The sequence below is a fragment of the Harpia harpyja genome, chromosome 23 (genome assembly GCF_026419915.1).
Source record: "Harpia harpyja isolate bHarHar1 chromosome 23, bHarHar1 primary haplotype, whole genome shotgun sequence".
Classification (NCBI taxonomy): Eukaryota; Metazoa; Chordata; class Aves; order Accipitriformes; family Accipitridae; genus Harpia; species Harpia harpyja.
The window spans coordinates 2,379,895-2,397,916 of NC_068962.1; the positions used below are offsets into that span (position 1 = coordinate 2,379,895).

Sequence of the window (18,022 nt, forward strand, 5' to 3'; positions counted from 1 at the left end):
TTCCCGCTCCGACCGCCGGGCTATTAAATAAGAGCCAAGAGACCTGCCGTTGCCTCCTGCTCGAGCGGAGGCTATAGCTAGAGAAGCGCCACATCCAGGAGGAAGGTGGGCAACAGGCTCCCTGGCCCAGGTTGGGCTCGCGTGGGTGGGATGGGGCAACGCAGGATTGCGTTTGAGGCAGGACCGTCAGCGGCAGGAGAACGTACAGCTCCAACAAGGAGATGTCTCAAGGGTTTATGCGGACACCAAGGGGATTCTGCATAAAGTTGACAGAAATCTTGTTTTTCTTTGTTTTATACTTTTGATTCTTTATTCAGTTTTATTCCCGTGGGACTGTCCCTGGGGCTGCGTTTCCACTCACGGAAGGGATTTGAGAGTTATAGCCCAGCCTGCTTCCCAGTGAGGGCTCAGCATGTTTCTCGAGCAGAAGTGAAGTCATCTGGCAAAAACGTGAAGGCGGCAGGAGGCCCCAGTGCTGAGCAGACTGGGAAGTAGCTTGTGAGAGTGGTAAGCACGCTGTGTAATTATATTCAGATTTGTCCGTAAGGATTCATTAATTTCTTTCCTAACATAAACAAAGGCCCTCTAATTAGACAGATGCATTTTAAATGTCCACCCACAGATAATTTAAACAGTTTACTCAGAAATGTCAAAAGCTACTTGTATCACAGACCAGATAGGGTTCTTGTGGCAAATAACATGTAAACACACAGTCTCAAATCTAGTGCAGAAACACAGTCTTGCAACAGCAAAAAAACCTCCCCGTATCTTGGGATGGGGGTTGACAACCAGCCCAGCCACCCCAGTAGGCACACGTCTACTTCCAACCACGTTACGGCCTCGCCACCACATTTGCTGGGGAAGGTATCTGCTGGACTGGAGAGATGGGGCTGCTCACGTGGCTGCAAAGGTCTTACAATTCCCGAAAGCCAGTTTTCTCGTGAACTGCCCATGACAGACCCTTGGGAGGGGGTTCCTCTTACAGCCCGTTTCAAGGGTTCTGCGATGGGAGAAGACAGCAGCACAGTCAAGACCCCAACAGTGGTCAGTAAGAGAAACATCAAAATGGGGCATCTTCAGAGGGCTCCTGAAGGTTTCTCTGGATTTTCTTGCTGAAGACCAGAGGAGAGAGGCCATCTCCAGCCTCTCCTCATGTCCAAGCCCTTCGACAGCTTTCTTACAGCTCACAGGCGTGCAACCCTTGCAGTTCCTTGCAGGATTAGCTCTCCTTGCAGCCAGACTTGAATATTGTGTTCTGTCACCACTACGGCTTCTCGTGTTTCCTCCTCAGACCCTATATGAGGAGCTAACGCTGCAACAGCTAACATGTCAGCGTTGGGATTCTGATTTTCTATATGTTCATACAGGGACTAGAACTTATCTGCTTAGGTAACGGTTGTTATATCAAAATACTTTAAGGACAGTCCCAAGATGACACCCATTTTAAAGTATTTTGTTAGACTGTCAGTATACGATCAGACTTTCAATGCATAGCTTATTAGCTTGTAAGGTATATATCCTGCATCTGTCTAGTCTGCGCTGCAAATAAAGGAGAAAGCAAGCAAGCTGTATTTTTAAATGCTAACATAGTGTCTGTGTTTTTACGGTCTCTTTGAAATGTCTATAAACTTCTTTCTTGTTTCTTTGAGGCTATTCCATTTTTTAACACGTCATTGGATAGTGTCACTCTTTAACCTCAAGATAGACTTCTTAGAATCTATTATTCTTTACATACACACAAACCTACCCTTGGTGCTATTAATACTGCCTTGTTTATAGTAAGAAACTTGAGGATATATTTGTCATGACCTCCCAGTATGCTAGGACATTACAGGTTTTGTAACTCTACCCCTCCTGCCACATTAATTTTGATCTAGCTAGATTCAGTTTGAGTCAAACGTTCATTACAATTTTACAGTTCCCACCTTTTTTAATACTTCATTTTCTTTAATATATTCAGCTGATGTAGACCATTTACTGGATTTCATGAAGGAAATTAATCCTGTCTTCTGGGGATTTCTGCAAGGCACAAGACATGATCACCATTAAAAAGGCTGGAAATATATTTTCCAGTACATGTAGCTTTGCTACTGTAAATTTGCCTGAACACCAAACTCTCCATTAAATACTGGTAGACATTTTGCTTTGATTTGTCCCTGAATCCAGCCTGTTGTGAGCCATCTATCCTATATTAGATTTATCCAATTAATTTCACCGGTATTTAAAAGCAGCAGCTACTGATTTCCACCTTTCAGACCTACACCAAGTACACACTACAGAGCATTCAAGCACCACTTATTCCACACCTTATTCCATTCTGAGAAATAGTATAGGTCACCCTAAGTCGGTGTCGCAGGGCATCACAGGGGGAGATTCCACGTTCGAAGAGCCGGTTCCAGATCGCACACCCCGCCACGTTCAACGTCACGTTCAGCCCCTCGTGGGCTGGTGCTGCAGTTAAAGAGCTGTGGTCCCAGCCGGCTGCAGCTCCCGTGGAGCAGGAGCATCGCTCCGGCCGGTGGGATATTCGCAGCCAGCAGACGTACAGAGGCACCCAAATTGCTAGCAACACGGCCGGGTGACAAAGGGTGCCACATGTGGCACCGATGCACAGAACCTGTTGGCAAAAGTATATCTTCCAAAGATAGAGGGGCTGAGGCGGTTTTTTGGCTGGTGACAAAGTTATATCATCTCAGCTTCCAGAAGAAGTTCACCTACGTGACCTGGGATCAGTAACCACTCTCAATTCCGATTTCTTTAGCCACCAAAACCACATAATAGTGGAATGCTTCTTGATACTCGCAGGCATCTTTGGCATGACTAAACATTCATAGGTATTTCTACCTCATGAAGTGTATCTTTTAGCTGCTGCTATCAAGATGAATCTAGACTGCTTTGCCTACTTGACTGGTACTCCATCCTGAGATGTAACAAAAGAATGCATCAGATGACGGGTAAAAGCTGAAATAAAGGCAATAGGTGCACAGGAACTCAATATTGCTCTCCAAAGTAAGAGCCCCTCAAGAGAAATTAAGAGGCATCGGATAAGTTACAAAGCTTCCTCCCCCCCCCCCCAAATAATTATTTTAGCTAACTTGTTAATAAAGCTATTTACTCCAGCACCTTTTGAGATTATTTTCATAGGCCAAAAATATACAGCAAAGAAAAACAGAGATCAGTATGTAAAGTAAAACATATGCCCAATTGCTTGAGATTATTTTCATGAATTGCATATTAAAAGCTCTGAATTACATAAAATTTTATCACATGTATCCTTTAGCATACTTCAGAACAGTCAATCAATGCATGTTTATGTATTCTACGTGTAATTGAGAAAACCAAGATGTATGTTTTTACATATGTGGTTTGTTCTTTCACCATATGTATGTGCATGCATGTTTATTCAGCTTTCTTTCGGGATATTTGTTCATGGGAGTGTACAAATATATATGTATACACATATGCATGTGGGTGTAGGTTTCAGATTTATTGTGGACTCTTATCAGTGGATAAGGTACCTCTGACCCTACTATGGTCAACAGCAAAGCTTCCCCTGGCTTCTGTGTAAGCAAAGCCAAGCCTCTTCATGAAATAATTAAAGTTAAAATCAGCTGGGCTCACTGAAAGACAAAAGCATCATAGCCCCATACTTTCAGGTAAAGTAAAAATATGTTTGATCATCAGGAAATCTCCATGATAGTCTAATTACGTTTTACCTTCAGAAGAAGAATGATTGAATCTATTTAAATTACTCAGTAAAGGAAGATATATCAAAGCACTGGCAAAATTTTTCACGAATATTCGTGAGGTACATTTCCCTCCTTCTGTCCCATAATATTGTCCTATTCTTTACACATCTGGCTGCCAATTGCTCAAAGAGAAATTTCAGTAACATCATTAATCTATGGCCCAACCCAAACACTGTTAACATCAATAGGAAAATTCCCATCTAGTTCACAGGCTTTTCATCTGGCCTCATAGCCTTTTTGTAGAATATTTAATGCAGTGCCTCGCTTATTTGAGAGGCTTTTTTATTTGCTTGTTTGTTTGTTTCAAAGTGTATCAAAGAGACACGAAAGCATTAGGAAGATTTGTGCTCCTTGTTCCTAGCCTTTTGCTGCCAGATCATTTTGGCATGCGTGGCACCACGGGCAGCTACACAGCAACTGATGCAAAATATAAGCAACAATATGAGCAAGTCTGAGAACCAGAGGCAGGACTGGTGTTACTGTGTTGGTCTGAAATTTAACGTTTAGATTTTTTAATGTGACATTTAAAATCAGAGCAGCAAAGAGACACAGGACACAGCAAAAAAAAAAAAAAAAAGGATATTCTTACAGCTTAATTCTGAAGCAAAATTAAATATCTTTAAGTCAGTCACAACTAGAACTGAAAACTCTACCAGACGTCTCAATGGCATTTCTGTAAGTAGGCAAGTAACTTCAAAGAGTGGGGCCAGCTTCTGACCGTCCCTGGGATGACCTGCTGAACACCATTTCTCTGTGTCTTCCTTTCCCAGCTCCTTTTTCATGTCTCACCGGATAAAAAAGCAAACCCTCCTTTCTTAACCTGTTTTTGGACTCCTGTCTAGCCTAGTGGGATCCCAATCTAGTTTGGGATCTCTAGGTTCTCTGTAATACAAGCAACAGCAGTAAAAATAACAAAAGCCAAATGTGTCCCACCATGATTTTAGTTTTCTGAAGATAAATGGCTAGGAGGAATTCTCAGAATAAACGGACGTTTTCTTAAAAACTGGCAATGGATTCAAATAGTAATCACTTGAAATGTGAAACCCCCTTTTGCTTGTGCTAGTTATGTGAAATAAGTGCTAAAGTCCTGGACTTCGGAAGACGCACCTGGAATCTGTACCCAAAACTGCCAAACAAAGAAATTGCATAAACCAAATAGAACTATTCCCTCTCTGGACTGCCGTCTGTTCTCCCATTAATCACATTTAAAACATTTTCTCTTCCTAAAAGGAAAAGAAATTAACAAACCAGTACAATTTTAAAGCTGATGCACATAATTAACTAGATAGTGTTATTGCAGGAAAGACTCAGTATCAAAGTTATGCTTTCTTTTCCAGTGACACACAGACACAGAAGCCAGCTTTCTAAAGACAAATTCCAACACCGTCATTATTTTTCATGACCTTAACATTTTTCCCAAGGGGAATTCCTGCTGTTGTGCCAGTTTTGTAAATGAGATGACATATTTTTCTTCTTCAATAAAATACTAGCTTTAAAAAAATCTTTTTTTTTCTGGTCAAAAATCCATTAACATCCACTAAATAATTCAGGTGAGAAAATTGCTTTTATAGTATACAACAGCAAGAGCTATCAGTTTAAGGAATTATTACTTACTGTTCTTTTCTGGAAGACTGCAGATGGCAGGATGTAAGACAGTTCTGCGCTCAGTTCAGTATCCTAATGATTCTTACACAGGAACATTTTTGTTTTGGTTTTGGTTTTTTTTTTTTTTTAGGTTTAGCAGAAGCCTGTAGTGATAACACAATGAATCAAAGCTTGGGCTCATTGTCTCAGTGCCCTAATGGACAAGGATTACTCATTAACAATTCTTTCTTTGCGAAACTCTCCAAACACAGGCTGTATTAAAACATTGTGTATCCCAGCTTGTCCATCATCAGAGACTTGAGATGCTCGTTATTACTCTGGCTGGGTGCAGGGGGGAAGTTGGCTCAAAAAGTGGGGCGATAGTACCTTGCTGCTGATTATAACACTTTTCTTGCACGTGCACATTTTTATGACACTCGCAGCCTCCTTGTCTTTCCCACCCAAGGAGCCCAGATGTCATTCCAGCACATGTACTTGACTTCTAAGTATTTCTGTTACTCTTTACACTTTTTAGGGGAACTGAGCATCACACTGAGTACTGAAGAAGCAGAATGGGCTATAAATTACAGCATCACAGGGATCTGGGGACATTAAAGTTCGGTTCCCGGATCTGCCACACTCTCTAACAAACTGCATCATTTTGATTTGGGCTCGTTCCATAAAGCTTTAGGCACGAAACCGAGGCCCATAACTTTAAACCTCGTAGTCTCATGCAACTTTTGTGCGCAAGGGGAAGAAATTGGTACCTGTAGATGGTGAATCACAACCTGGGTGGGCTGCACTTCATCTGAAAATGCTGATCTCTTGCCACTGACAAAAAGGGGACCTCGAACCGCTACATCCCCACTTACCCAGTAGAGGAATTTAAAGTGGAACGAATCCAGGCTGTTCTGTTTCAACATCCCACCTACACAGCAAGGGTAATAATGCCCTGTTTTGCATTGCTAAACATATCCAGTGGGGGTGAGTTGATCTGGCAGTGGTATTGAGGCAAATTTCAGCTGGAAGAAACAGCTGGCAGCATCCCTCGTGGTAAGCGAGTTCATGTCTGCCACATGGTATATGCTCTCCGTCCTTCTCTACATATTTGCACTGTCTGATAAAGAGTGAATACACAGCGACACAAGCTGTACCTCCTACTCCAGGAGAGAGAGGCACTGGGCAGCAAACACAGTCTTCTCTAGGAGAAAGGTGACAGTTGCTGGCCCTGAAACTATCAAGAGTAAAATTCCCTTGCTTTCCCCCAAGCTTAAGAGTAAAAAAAAAAAATTTAAAAGGTATATTGATCCTTAAGCTTATATCAAGGAAACTGAAACTCTCTATCCTTCTCTTTTAAATGTAATAATAAAGGGTCTTTCTCATGTGTTGTCTCCCTTGCAAATTCACCTGGTAGCCAGCCAAACACACGTGGTATGACAGGTTTCTGAAGAGATCAATGGGAGAATGATGCCATAAGGCTGTTACTGGACACTAGCACTCCCAAGGGGGTACTGCTTTCAGGGATTTATGCCTACAGCTCATTCCAGCAGACACTGGCCATATAATAAGTACATTTAAGACTAAGGTTCTCTCAGTCCTCATTTCTGACTTTCTGAAAGCCACCACTCCTGTAAAACAGAAATCTCATCATTTACAAATTCACGTTTAGCAAAATTGACAAAGCACTTTCAAATAAGAGAATTTTTTTCAAATCAACCCTGCCCACAGGAGACAGGTGGCCTCCACAACTCCAAACATGCCACCATCCCGTCTTTACACTCCAGTAAATGTCCACTCCAGTGGTGCCTAGGAAACACATGCCAAAAACCCGTCTGTCTTTGGTCATCCTGAGGCCAGTGATGGGATTTGTCCCTTACCAGCTGAAGCAGCGGAGGCTGAGACAAGAAGTCCAACAAATGTCATATTATGCCTCATGAAGCTTTCTATGTCTCAGCTAGTTCTGAAGACCTTAAATCTCTTTTTCAGCTTTCAGCCTCCTGCAACATTGGTCCTAGAGAGTTGGTGGCACAGAGCAATTGCTATTTAGAAGTCCCTGGAGACCAACTTTCAATAGAGGTTCTTCCCCAAAAAGCATTTTCCTCTGTGTGGATGCTGTTTGTCAGACAGTGAAGAGCTCACCACAAAGGAAACCAAATTTAATGGCCCTATTCACTAAGAAATTTGTTGCATTAAAACCTTTTTCCTTTCCTTACAATAATAAAGAGGCAAGTGGCGAAGTGGTGCTTTGTCCACTAATCAATACTTTCAAGACATTATTGGAAAAAGCAAAGAAAGAATCCACATGATCAAAAGAGGAGATGTTGCCTGTGGCAACGACATCTGGCATTACTAGTTCAAGCCAGGTGTTCATATTTTATTGTGGCTGATGTGCAAATGAAAATTAAACAGAAAGGAATTAGAGCAAATCAAATATATCTCCTTTAGTGTTACAAGAGACTAGCTACACAGCATCAAGGGAGAGAAGAGGAAGGGAAAAGATTCAAATCCAGTTACTTATAAATAGAATATCTTTTTAGGATAGCATTGCATGCTATAATTTTTAAAATTTCAGAAAATTTACTGACATCCTAAAACTTCTCTAGACAATACTAACATTAATCCTGTAACCCCACACTCCATGAAGGAATTGGAGGTTTTATCATAGCTCCTGTTTGCTGCTCCTCCTCCTGCTACTCTGCCTTTTCTCCACTGAAATAACTGCCATCCCATGCTCGCACTGACAAGGTAGCTCCATGGCCTCAGCCATAGAAAGGCAAGACAATTCCTGGCAACAAAGTAGTTTGTCATCAGAATTGTGGATGGGAAAATCTAGCACAGAAGAGGATAGGGGGAAAGGAAGAAAAGGTAGAAGGTAGGTTGGGCATTCATCTTCAACGTTTCCTTCTCTTCACACCCCTATGAATGCATCACCACACATTAAGAAAATATGAAAATAACGTACCCACAAATGACCAGTACCTTCTTTTTGCGTAGGAAATCTTGTCAACAGCTGTACAACTTTCCGCCTACTCCCAGCCAGTTGCTTGGAGCTCCGGCAGCATCGTACAGATGACCACCAGTCACAACTAGCGAGAGACCTTGAGTCTGTGCTTGTTTGGCAGGTCAAGAGACACGTGTCTTGACTGAAATCTGCTCATGCTAAAAACCCCTTTCCCCCGTGCTGACAGCTCCCAGCATGAATGGTACTGCAGACACCTGAGGGCTCATCTGAACCAAACCATGCCTCAGCACAAACCATCAGTTCCAGCTCGGAAAGTGTTTCCAACTTGATTATAAACAGTTGCCACTAAACAGCAGAGTCACCTGCAGCTTTTCTTTCATCCCTGCAGCACCCCTTATTTATGATTGCTTTGCAAATGACACACATCATCTACACCACTTTGCATCGTGGTCTGTCCCTCGGACTGGCCATTTCTTCCTCTTAGGCACTCTCAGAAACACCGCTATTTACCACTCTAATGAATAAAGGAAGCCTTTCATTTCTTGAAGGATGGCCAAAATTCTCACGAGCTTACAGTAAATTTTATCATAGGAAGGTAATTAAGCAATCTTAATAGATAAAGCTGCTTCTGTACAGGCTAAAATAGGAAAGGAATAGGGTGCAAAGTTTCAGGGAGTTAACTCTAGTAGCTGTTCACCTTTTTTTTTCCTCCTGCATTTCAAAAGCGGAGGAATAACTCCACTTTTAAGATTAGTTTAGCTTATTAGTAAGTCTTTCATTAATTAGAGCCTCTTCATTATAAGTTGCTCTCCAGTCATTCAGTTTCTGAACAGGGCAAAATTTGTTCAACAAACCTGTGTTGTGCCTGATAAAATCCAATATTCTGTCTTTATCACTTACTTAAAGTGGACTGTCACGAAGGGTAAAATGACTATGGAACAATCTGTCCTAAGAGGGGGAATTCCTCCCTAATGGCACGCAGTTAATAGTTAGCCAACATGCCCTAGCAAGAGCATATAGGTTATTTAGAAGATACCGTCTTAAAGCTGCCTGGGTGCAAGAGCAGAGCGGAGCATATATGGAACCAGCTACAGTATCAGATACTCAACTTCAGTGTGGGGAACTTGGTCTACCTCCCTCTAGCTGACTTTAACTGAAATTCAGAATGTGTTTTTTCTATGAGTAAGTTCTGGTTATTCCACATTAGATTCTCTCTCATTATTTTAAATTTTAATTAAGGTACTGATATTACACGCTTCCCCCCACACCGCCTCCTGCTAGGGGTTACAAGTTTAAAAAACTCGTAGAGGAATCACAGCTTTAAGTTTAACGTGTTAGCACAGTATTAGCTGATAAGAAGTTCTCTTAGAGGCCTCAGAGTAAATACATACTTTATTCTTTCAATTTTTTCCTCTTGACATTTTGATGTTATACAGTATGATAGTGATTGAGTTCAATAAGGGTTAGCCTTCATTTATGTAAATATTTGGAGAGATAAAAATATTATGAAATGTTGATTTATTCCAGTAAATGAATGCACTGTCTTTTCATTAATAAGCAGTTCTTTTAAACTAAATGTCAAAGGTGATGAGTGAAGTATTATTAATAAATACTGGGATATTTTTAGATAGGCTTTTGAATTGCTAGAATATTCACACTAAGTAGATTCATTCTGCAAAATTTAAACGTCTACTTGTTTCTCATACTGTGTCTATTGTCAAGGAAGAAGAAAGGTGTTTAAAAGGACTAGCTCAGTAACTAACAAGAAACCATTTCTTTCAGGATGGGAGAGGAAATGTAGTCCAGGCATCATGTGAATGGACAGTGAAAGCTGTTGGAGGCGCAGGAGGAGCCTCTGCTAATGCTGTTCGGCAAGCCAGAGTCACTATTAGCCTTTTAAACCCTCAGTTCTATACTTTATTGTCCTAGAGGAGGGTCTCCCACGTTCTGAAGCACTGCAGGTAGATGACTCCTCTCATTGCTTATTGAGAGGGAGGGCTGCAGAGCAGGCATCACACCCCAGACAAATACCCAGAGCAAAGCTCAGGGGAACTGCCCCATCCTGCCCAGAGAAGTCCATGACCACCCGGAGAACAGGGGCACATCACACACTCAGCAGCTGATGGAAAGCTCATTACACTCACCTATACATCCAGGAGGAGGGGGAACATCAGATTTGGCTATGAGAAATCATGCAGGACTCAGTTTGGAAGAAGCTGCCTTCTTCCTTCAGCGAGGAAGACACTTGTACATCAGGGAGGAGCAGGACCGCTCCGCGAGGAGGATAAGCCAGGAGCTGAGGATAGCCCCACTAACAGGGAATAGTCCCGCAGTACCCGAACTGATAGCAACAGGCCGTGGGGAGGCGAGGTGCTGAATCAAGACCAGGGACCACCCAGGGATGAGCCGAGAGCAGCAGGAGGAGATAGGGTCGGATGCAGGACTGGAGACACACTACCTGCAGCATCAGCCTGAGGTCCACCCGGGAGGCAGAGCAGAAGCAGGACTGGAGATAACACAGGCTACAGCTTACACCTGCAGTCCACCTGGGAAAAATCCACCAGTGAGCCAGGACATAAGGAGTCAGCACCAAACACACCTCCAACTTATCACAGGCTAGGACTAGGGGCCCAGGCTTGAGCTTAAATAGCATCCTGAGCCCAAGGGCAAGGTGTGTGGGAGGCCCCAGGTGAGGCTGATCAGGGCTGTTAAAGCCTGTTAGTGTCCTCAGGACCCTGATGTAGAGCAGCTTTCACAGCTTTTGTTGGCTTTTCCTTGTTCCCTACCGGAATTTGGATAAATTGTGAATATGGTTATGGTCGCTTGTGGCAGGCAGGGGAGCAGCAGCAGGACTAAATTCTTAATGGCCAACTTGCACTGGAAAAAGTGAGATATTAAGAAGTCAACATTACAAGTTCAGCTGAAGAGTGCTCGTGACTCCACCCAGCTAAGGAAAAATGAAAGGAGATGGAAATTAGATAACATTGAGTCCTGGACATAGCTGAGATATCGCCAAACTCCAAAAAGTGAGAAAGTATATCATTTTATCTTTCAGTTGCCTCCACCTTAATTCCAACAAAGTCAGCCATGACTGTGTTGGTAGAGCCCTTCCCACCTCATTGCGGAAGATGTTGGTGGGGTGACTGGTGGAACCGGTGCGCAGCTCCTGGGCACGTTACAGCAAAGAGCTCTGAAACAGCCACAGCTCTCCTAGGACAATGGTCTCCTTAGCCATGGAGGTGCAAAGAAAGCATGAGGTACTTATTGCCATAATTAGCAGTAACAAGCAAATGAGCAGGCAGTGCCCGAGTAGTGGGAGGTAAGAAACACAGAGGTGAAATGGAGGAGAGTGAGGGAGACCGCAGACAACAGGGCAGAGGATCCTTATTTCATGTACTAGGGCCCAGGCCAGTCAGATCATCCTCTTGGTTTCCACCTAGAAAACAGTTGGTACGGAGGAGAAAAAGGGATTTGAAGGCCAAAGAAAAGTGTCGTGGTTGAAGACAAAGTTAAAGGGATGTTAAACAATAGATCTTGGGAGAATTAAAGGATTTAGTTTATTTTCCTTTCTTTCCTAATCTTCAGTTTACATCATTGCATTCTGAAAACAAATTACTTCCCTTTCTGGAAGAGAGAAATTAAATGCAGTATAAAGTTTATTAAATTTAAACAACACAAATCAGGAAATGGAGAGGTTACTTATCTCATAGCAGTATTAACCTGGGCTCAATCATAAGAAAAGCTTCATTTATCAAAACCTAATCTGATACCCTTTTTGTCCAAAATTGGGTCATATCCCAAAATATGAATCATTTGCATTGGCAGATCCCTCATTTATCTCAAATCTCACTTGGCAGATACATTTCATGTTCCCATCTCATCCCACAACAGGAAACCTATAATAAAACCAGGATATCTAGAGAATAGATAGAGTAGATTACATGCATGGGAAATTTGTCTAGTTCTGTTTCTTGTCTTTGGTGACAAACCTTCACAAGGAAGGGAGTCTTACAAATTAATGAATTTTAGGCTTTAACTGTTTCTTTAAATAGGTGTGTAGGATGAGACAATTTATGTGAAAAAGGGTAAAAATCAGTTCAAAGCATGGCAGTTCACCTACTCAGCAGCATAACCATCGTTCCTCCCTCTGCACTGGCTCTTCACAAATCTGGAGCCAGCTTAGAGGTTTCTATCCTTTCCCTCAAGGTTTCCTCAGAATTGTGTCGAACTGTGGGGGACTGTGGCTATAACTCTCTGAATTTACAAGCCTTCCCCCAAAACAGATATTTCCCATGAACAATGGAGTTGCCCATCCAGAGGTTGTGCCATGCTCATACAGGAGACAGCCCTTTCTCAGCTGCTAACCCATGGTGGGATAAATCCTCAAGAGCCTGTAGGATCAGTCCCTATGTTTCACCAGCCCATTTTAGCCATATTTATATTTCTTGGACATAGAAACTGATTACCGTAATGGCAAATGCAGAAAGGAAGGTGTTACTGTTACAGAAATAATGGCTAGGAAGTTCTTGGGAGCAAGGGCTGGACCAAGCAGCCATCCCTGGTGTTAACTCTCTTGTCTGGCAGGAACCAGCAGAGAAATGAGCTCCAGGAGGAATCAAGAGCGCTCCTACCAACCTCTTTGATGTACAGAACTACTTAACAAAAACATCCCCAGCCCACAGGAACGAGCTGCCATGTAGCATGGAGAATGAAGTTCCAGCTTCTGATCTCTTAAATTGGAGAGAAAAATTAAAACAAGACAGCACCGGTGATCGATAACTAGGGAGCTGCTGTTCTGGTTAGCGTGAGGACTACAGCTGAGTCTTAGCTGCAGCAAAGTTATACATGAAATTTTTTTTGGCTGAAGCATATGTGGGTGCCTAGGTGTAAGTGTTGCTATTGCTACTTGAAGGACACAGAATCTGTACATGTGATTAACAAAGAAATTAATATCACGGACAACTGAGGGGCAAAAATCATGCCTTATTTTTTTCCAGTAGTCTTTTCCCTGTAATACCTGCTGATGCTAAACACAGAAGTAGAAGTTGACAGGAGCACCAAAGGTACCAAATACTGGAGTAATAGTATGATTATTAGATACAACTGATGCTGTTCTAACGTTATTAAACTGATGACTTCCAACATGTAAAGCATGTTGCCAGAAAGCCATCCTCATGTAAACACAACAAAAGAGATTCCTTCCTGTATGCATGGAAATTACCCAGACACTAGCAGATGATTATGTATTTCAGATTGTGTCTCATTAATGTGCAGCCAGTAAACATACATCCTGCCAAATAAAAGATTGATAGAGGGGAAAAAAAAATGCATGTAGCAGCACGAATTTTTAAAAACAGAAAATATTTTTCTCCTGGATATGTGATATCAACCTGGAAATTTACATAAACCCTGGAACTGCATTCTTTTTTCTCCACATCCAATTAATTCCAGAGAGGGCCAAGGAAGGGTATACCTAGCTCTTACTGCTTTCAATGTAGTCCAAGAAAGACAACACAAAATTAGAAAATGTGAGGGTACTGCTATTTTCCCAGTGACGGAACTGCTATTCAAGTAGGTGATGAACTATGCAAGACCTTAATGTCACTGCTACAGCACGATACCCTCTATTTTCAAAAATGTTTTCTCTGAAGAAACATAAGTTCTTAAATCTTTTAGGAAAATTTGAACAAAGCATAACCCAGTCGTGTAGTAAAGTTGATCTAAAAATTAAACTTCCCAAACATAGGCCTCTCCTCTGACATTAAAGATTATACAAAAATAAATGCCTGAGAAAGATGATAATTAACAAATAGAGACTGTAAATAAGCTGTAGAACAGAAAAATCTTAGTATTTCAACTTACAACTCAGAGAACTGTATTTTTTCTGCTTCATACTTTCTAAATCTCTTTTAAAACTAGCATAGCTGATACTCATTTTATCGGTTTAATCATTGACTTGTTGCTTAACCTGTCTTGTTACTTAGGTCTTTAAAAGTCAACAGATAATAATATGAAATAAATAAAACCTTTGTCACTCATTCCTACATCAAGTTTTACGTAACTCTCCTAAGTATGAGTTGCAACAGAAACCTTTGAACGGCATGCCAGTAAAATGGACTGTATTGCAAAGAAGCTGATAAAGTCTTGTTTGGAATATTGTCAATTTATTCCAGGAATTTAACTGTAATTAACCAGATACTTTAGGCTTCTTGAATGTAATAAATCTCTGTTCTGTAAATATACTGCTCCTCATTTCTTCGAGTGGAAAAGCTTGATCTATGATGGCCTGGATACAGTCCTCTTTTTTGAGATTACCAGTAAAAGTGGGCAGAGACATGATGATTTCTGTAATAGAAATGCCAGCCAGCAGGTGCTAAAATGAAATGAGACCTTGACTGCCTTTACGCCTAGCCTTGGATTACTTCAAGGCAATAACCGAGGTGTGAAAAAGCAGTTTTCCTGTACCTACCTTTGATCCCTCCACTTAATGTCACAATTTAACAGTATTTTAGCAATCTACTTCCTAGTCCAAAGCTTTAGAAATTAATGAAAAATTTGGAGTGCCTCCATTCTTTGCCTTTAGATGGTAGATACTCACACGCTTCCTGCTGAAAAATTAGCTGCTCCCTAACGCAGCATGGGCGGGGGGAAATAAATGGAATTGTGTGCAATTGCAGGGCTCTGATCTCATAGGGATCATGGAATCATGGTGGGATAGCTCACATTACTGGAGTGCTGCCTTGGATGGATATAGGCTCTTTAGGAAGGACAGACCAGGTCAGCAAGGAGGTGGAATTGCCGTGTACATGAGCAGCAAGCGTGCATGGAGCTCTGCCTTGGGATGGAGTTTGAGCCAGCTGAGAGTTTACAGGTCAGGATTAGAGGCAGACCAAGGAGGGCGATGTTGTGGTGGGTGTCTCCTACAGACTGTCTGGAGAGGAAGAAGTAGGTGAGACCTTCCTCAGACAACTGGAAGAAGTCTCCTGTGTGCAGCCCACGGTCCTCATGAGGGACTTTAACCACCCCAATATCTGCTGGAGGGACAACACAGCAGGACAAGCAAACCAGGTAGTTTCTGGAGTGCATCGTTGATACCTGGTAGCTGACTATAACTGATAACAAGTGATTGAGGAGCTGAAGAAAGGTCACACTTTGATGGACCTGATTCATTAAAACAAGGAAGAACTGCTTGGGAGCATGAAGGTCATGGGCGGCTTTGGCTGCAGTGACAACGGGATAGTGAAGTTTAAGATCTGAAGAGGCAGAAACAAGGCAAAAAGCAGGATCATAACACTGCACCAGGAGAGCATACTTTGGCCTGTTGAGGACTTGCTTGGAAGAATCTCATGGAATATGGCCCTGGAGAGAAGAGAGGTCCAGAAGAGCGGGTTAGCATTCAGAAATCACCTCCTCCGAGCTAAAGAATAGTCCATCCTGAAAAGCAGGATATCAAGCAAAGGCATCAGGAGGCCCACATGGATGAACAAGGAGCTCCTAACTAAAATCAAACATAGAAAAGAAGCATACAAGTGGTGGAAGCAGTGTCACGTGACCCAGGAGGAATACAGAGCATGCAAAGCATGCAGAGACGGTGTTAAAAAAACCAAAGCCCACCTGACATTGCATCTGGTGAGAAATGTGAAGGGCAATGAGAGGCTTCTACAGCTGTATCAGCAGCAAAAGGAAAACGAGGGAAAATTTTGGCTTGCTGCTGAATGGGGCACGGGACCGGGTGACGAAGGACATAGGGAAAGCCAAGGTGTTCTGTGCCTTCTTTGCCTCAGTCTTCACTGGTAAGACCAGCCTCCAGGAATCCCAGGTCCCTGAGACCAGTGTGAAAGTCCAGAGCAAGAAAGCCTTACCCTCCATGGAAGAGAATCCACTTAGGGAACATCTAAACAGCTTGGACATGCACAGGTCTATGGGTCCTGGTGGGATGTACCAGGAGTGCTGAGGGAGCTACTGATGTCACTGTGAGGCCACTTTCAGTTGTCTTTGAAGGGTCATAACAACTGGGAGAGATTCTTGGTGACTGGAAAAAAAGCAAACATCACTCCTATCTTTAAGAAGGAGGCGATGAACCTGACAGCCTTCTACAATGAGAAGACTGGCTCACTGAACAAGGGGAGAGCTTCACTTTAACAAGGCTTTCAGCACTGTCTCCCATAACAACTTCATTGACAAAATGATGAAGTACATACTAGTAAAGTACACAGTGAGCTGGATTTAGAACTGGCTAAACCATTGGTCTCAAAGATTTGGCATCAGCAGCATGAAGCCCAGCTAAAGGGAGTAATCTGTGGTATATTCCAGGGGTCAATACTGGGACCAATATACATTTATTAATAACCTGCATGATGGGACAGAGCACACCCTCGATAGCTTTGCAGGGGATACAAAACTGGGAGGAGTGGTTGATACACCAGGTCCTTGTTCTGCCATTCAGAGGGGCCTTGACAGGTTGGAGAAATGGCCCGGCAGGAATCTCATGAACTTCAAGAAAAGGAAATTCAAGTCCTGAACATGGGAAGGAACAACTCGGTGCAGCAGTAGACACTGCTGGGCTGGAAAGCAGCTTAGCAGAGAAGGCCCTGGGCATCCTGGTGGACAACAAGTTGAACATGAGCCAGCAATCTGCCTTCATGGCAAAAAAAGGCCAACAGCCCCTTGGGCTGTATTAGGGAGAGTGTTGCCAACAGGTGAAGGGGGGTGATCCCTCCTCCTTGCTCAGCCCTGGTGAGACCCATCTGGGCCGTTGGGTCCAGTTCTAGGCTCCCCAGTGCAAGTAGGTGTCGTGAAGGAGATTTTGTTACACGGCTTTGGTTTAGCAGCAATTTAGGATTTATTAATATTTTTGAGATAGATCACTAGATTAGGTTGTATAATTTTAACAGTACTTAGCCAATTTAACAGAGTGATTCGATGGAATTTGTTGCAATCAAATTTGCGACTTAAAGGTTCGAAAATGGCAAGGATCACCCGAAACTTACAGCAGGGTTGCACATAGATGGAGGTTAAATGAAATCACACACACACACAGAGAAAACAGTTCTGAACTACACAGACAAATAGTTCCAAACCAAACTGCAAGTGCACACGCTCAGATACAACAGTTCTGAACCAAATTTCACCCCCCCACACATACACAGAGGTTAACCTATGATTCAAATTTCTCTCTTGTGAGTTTCATGAATTACTCACTTTTATGTGCTGGCATTCACCAACGGACAGTCAGTGAACCTCGCAAAATCGGGTCTTTAAGTCCTCACAAAATTGTCAACGGACGATCTTTCAATCCTGGTGAAATCTACCCTGAGAGGTGTCCCAGCTCAGGGGGAGATACCGGGTCACACAGCCCACTGCAGCCCCGGAGAGCCCAAAGCGTCTCTCCTTGGATCGGTATTTATAGGGTCTCCAGACGATTGGCTTTGGCCATTGTTTTACGTTCTGGCCACAGTTTGTGCTGAGTCATTCTGGTATACAATTCAGGCAGCAGATGGCCCAGGTGTGGCCAGGGTTGCCTGGTGCCCATAAGTCTCTGCTCTTGCAACCAAGATAACAACACAATGGGAGTTTTTCCAAAGCATGCATAGCTTATCCTGAAATATCAGGGTGGTCCTGATGTACCATTCAGGCAGCAGATGGCCCAGGTGTGGCCAAAGAGTGCCTGACGCCCAAAAGTTGCTGTGCTTGTAATTAAGATAACAGCACGATGGGAGGTTTTCCC

At 42.7% G+C, this 18,022-nt stretch overlaps 1 protein-coding gene across 6 annotated transcripts in view; it reads right to left on the minus strand.

Annotated features, from left to right (window-relative positions):
- NR1H4 (nuclear receptor subfamily 1 group H member 4) overlaps positions 1-6,395 on the minus strand; it is a 41,818-nt gene extending 35,423 nt beyond the window's left edge. Inside the window, exons 1-2 of one of the 6 annotated variants that reach the window (XM_052774678.1) lie at positions 6,206-6,395; positions 1,926-2,019 (exon numbers count right to left, since the gene is read on the minus strand). The gene's annotated coding sequence lies outside the window, so the exon portion shown is untranslated. Of the gene's footprint in view, positions 1-1,925; positions 2,020-5,363; positions 5,614-6,205 lie in introns of those variants that run through there. The other 5 variants (XM_052774677.1, XM_052774681.1, XM_052774682.1 and 2 more) reach the window with 5 other exon arrangements.
- Between the last annotated feature and the right edge of the window lie 11,627 nt (positions 6,396-18,022).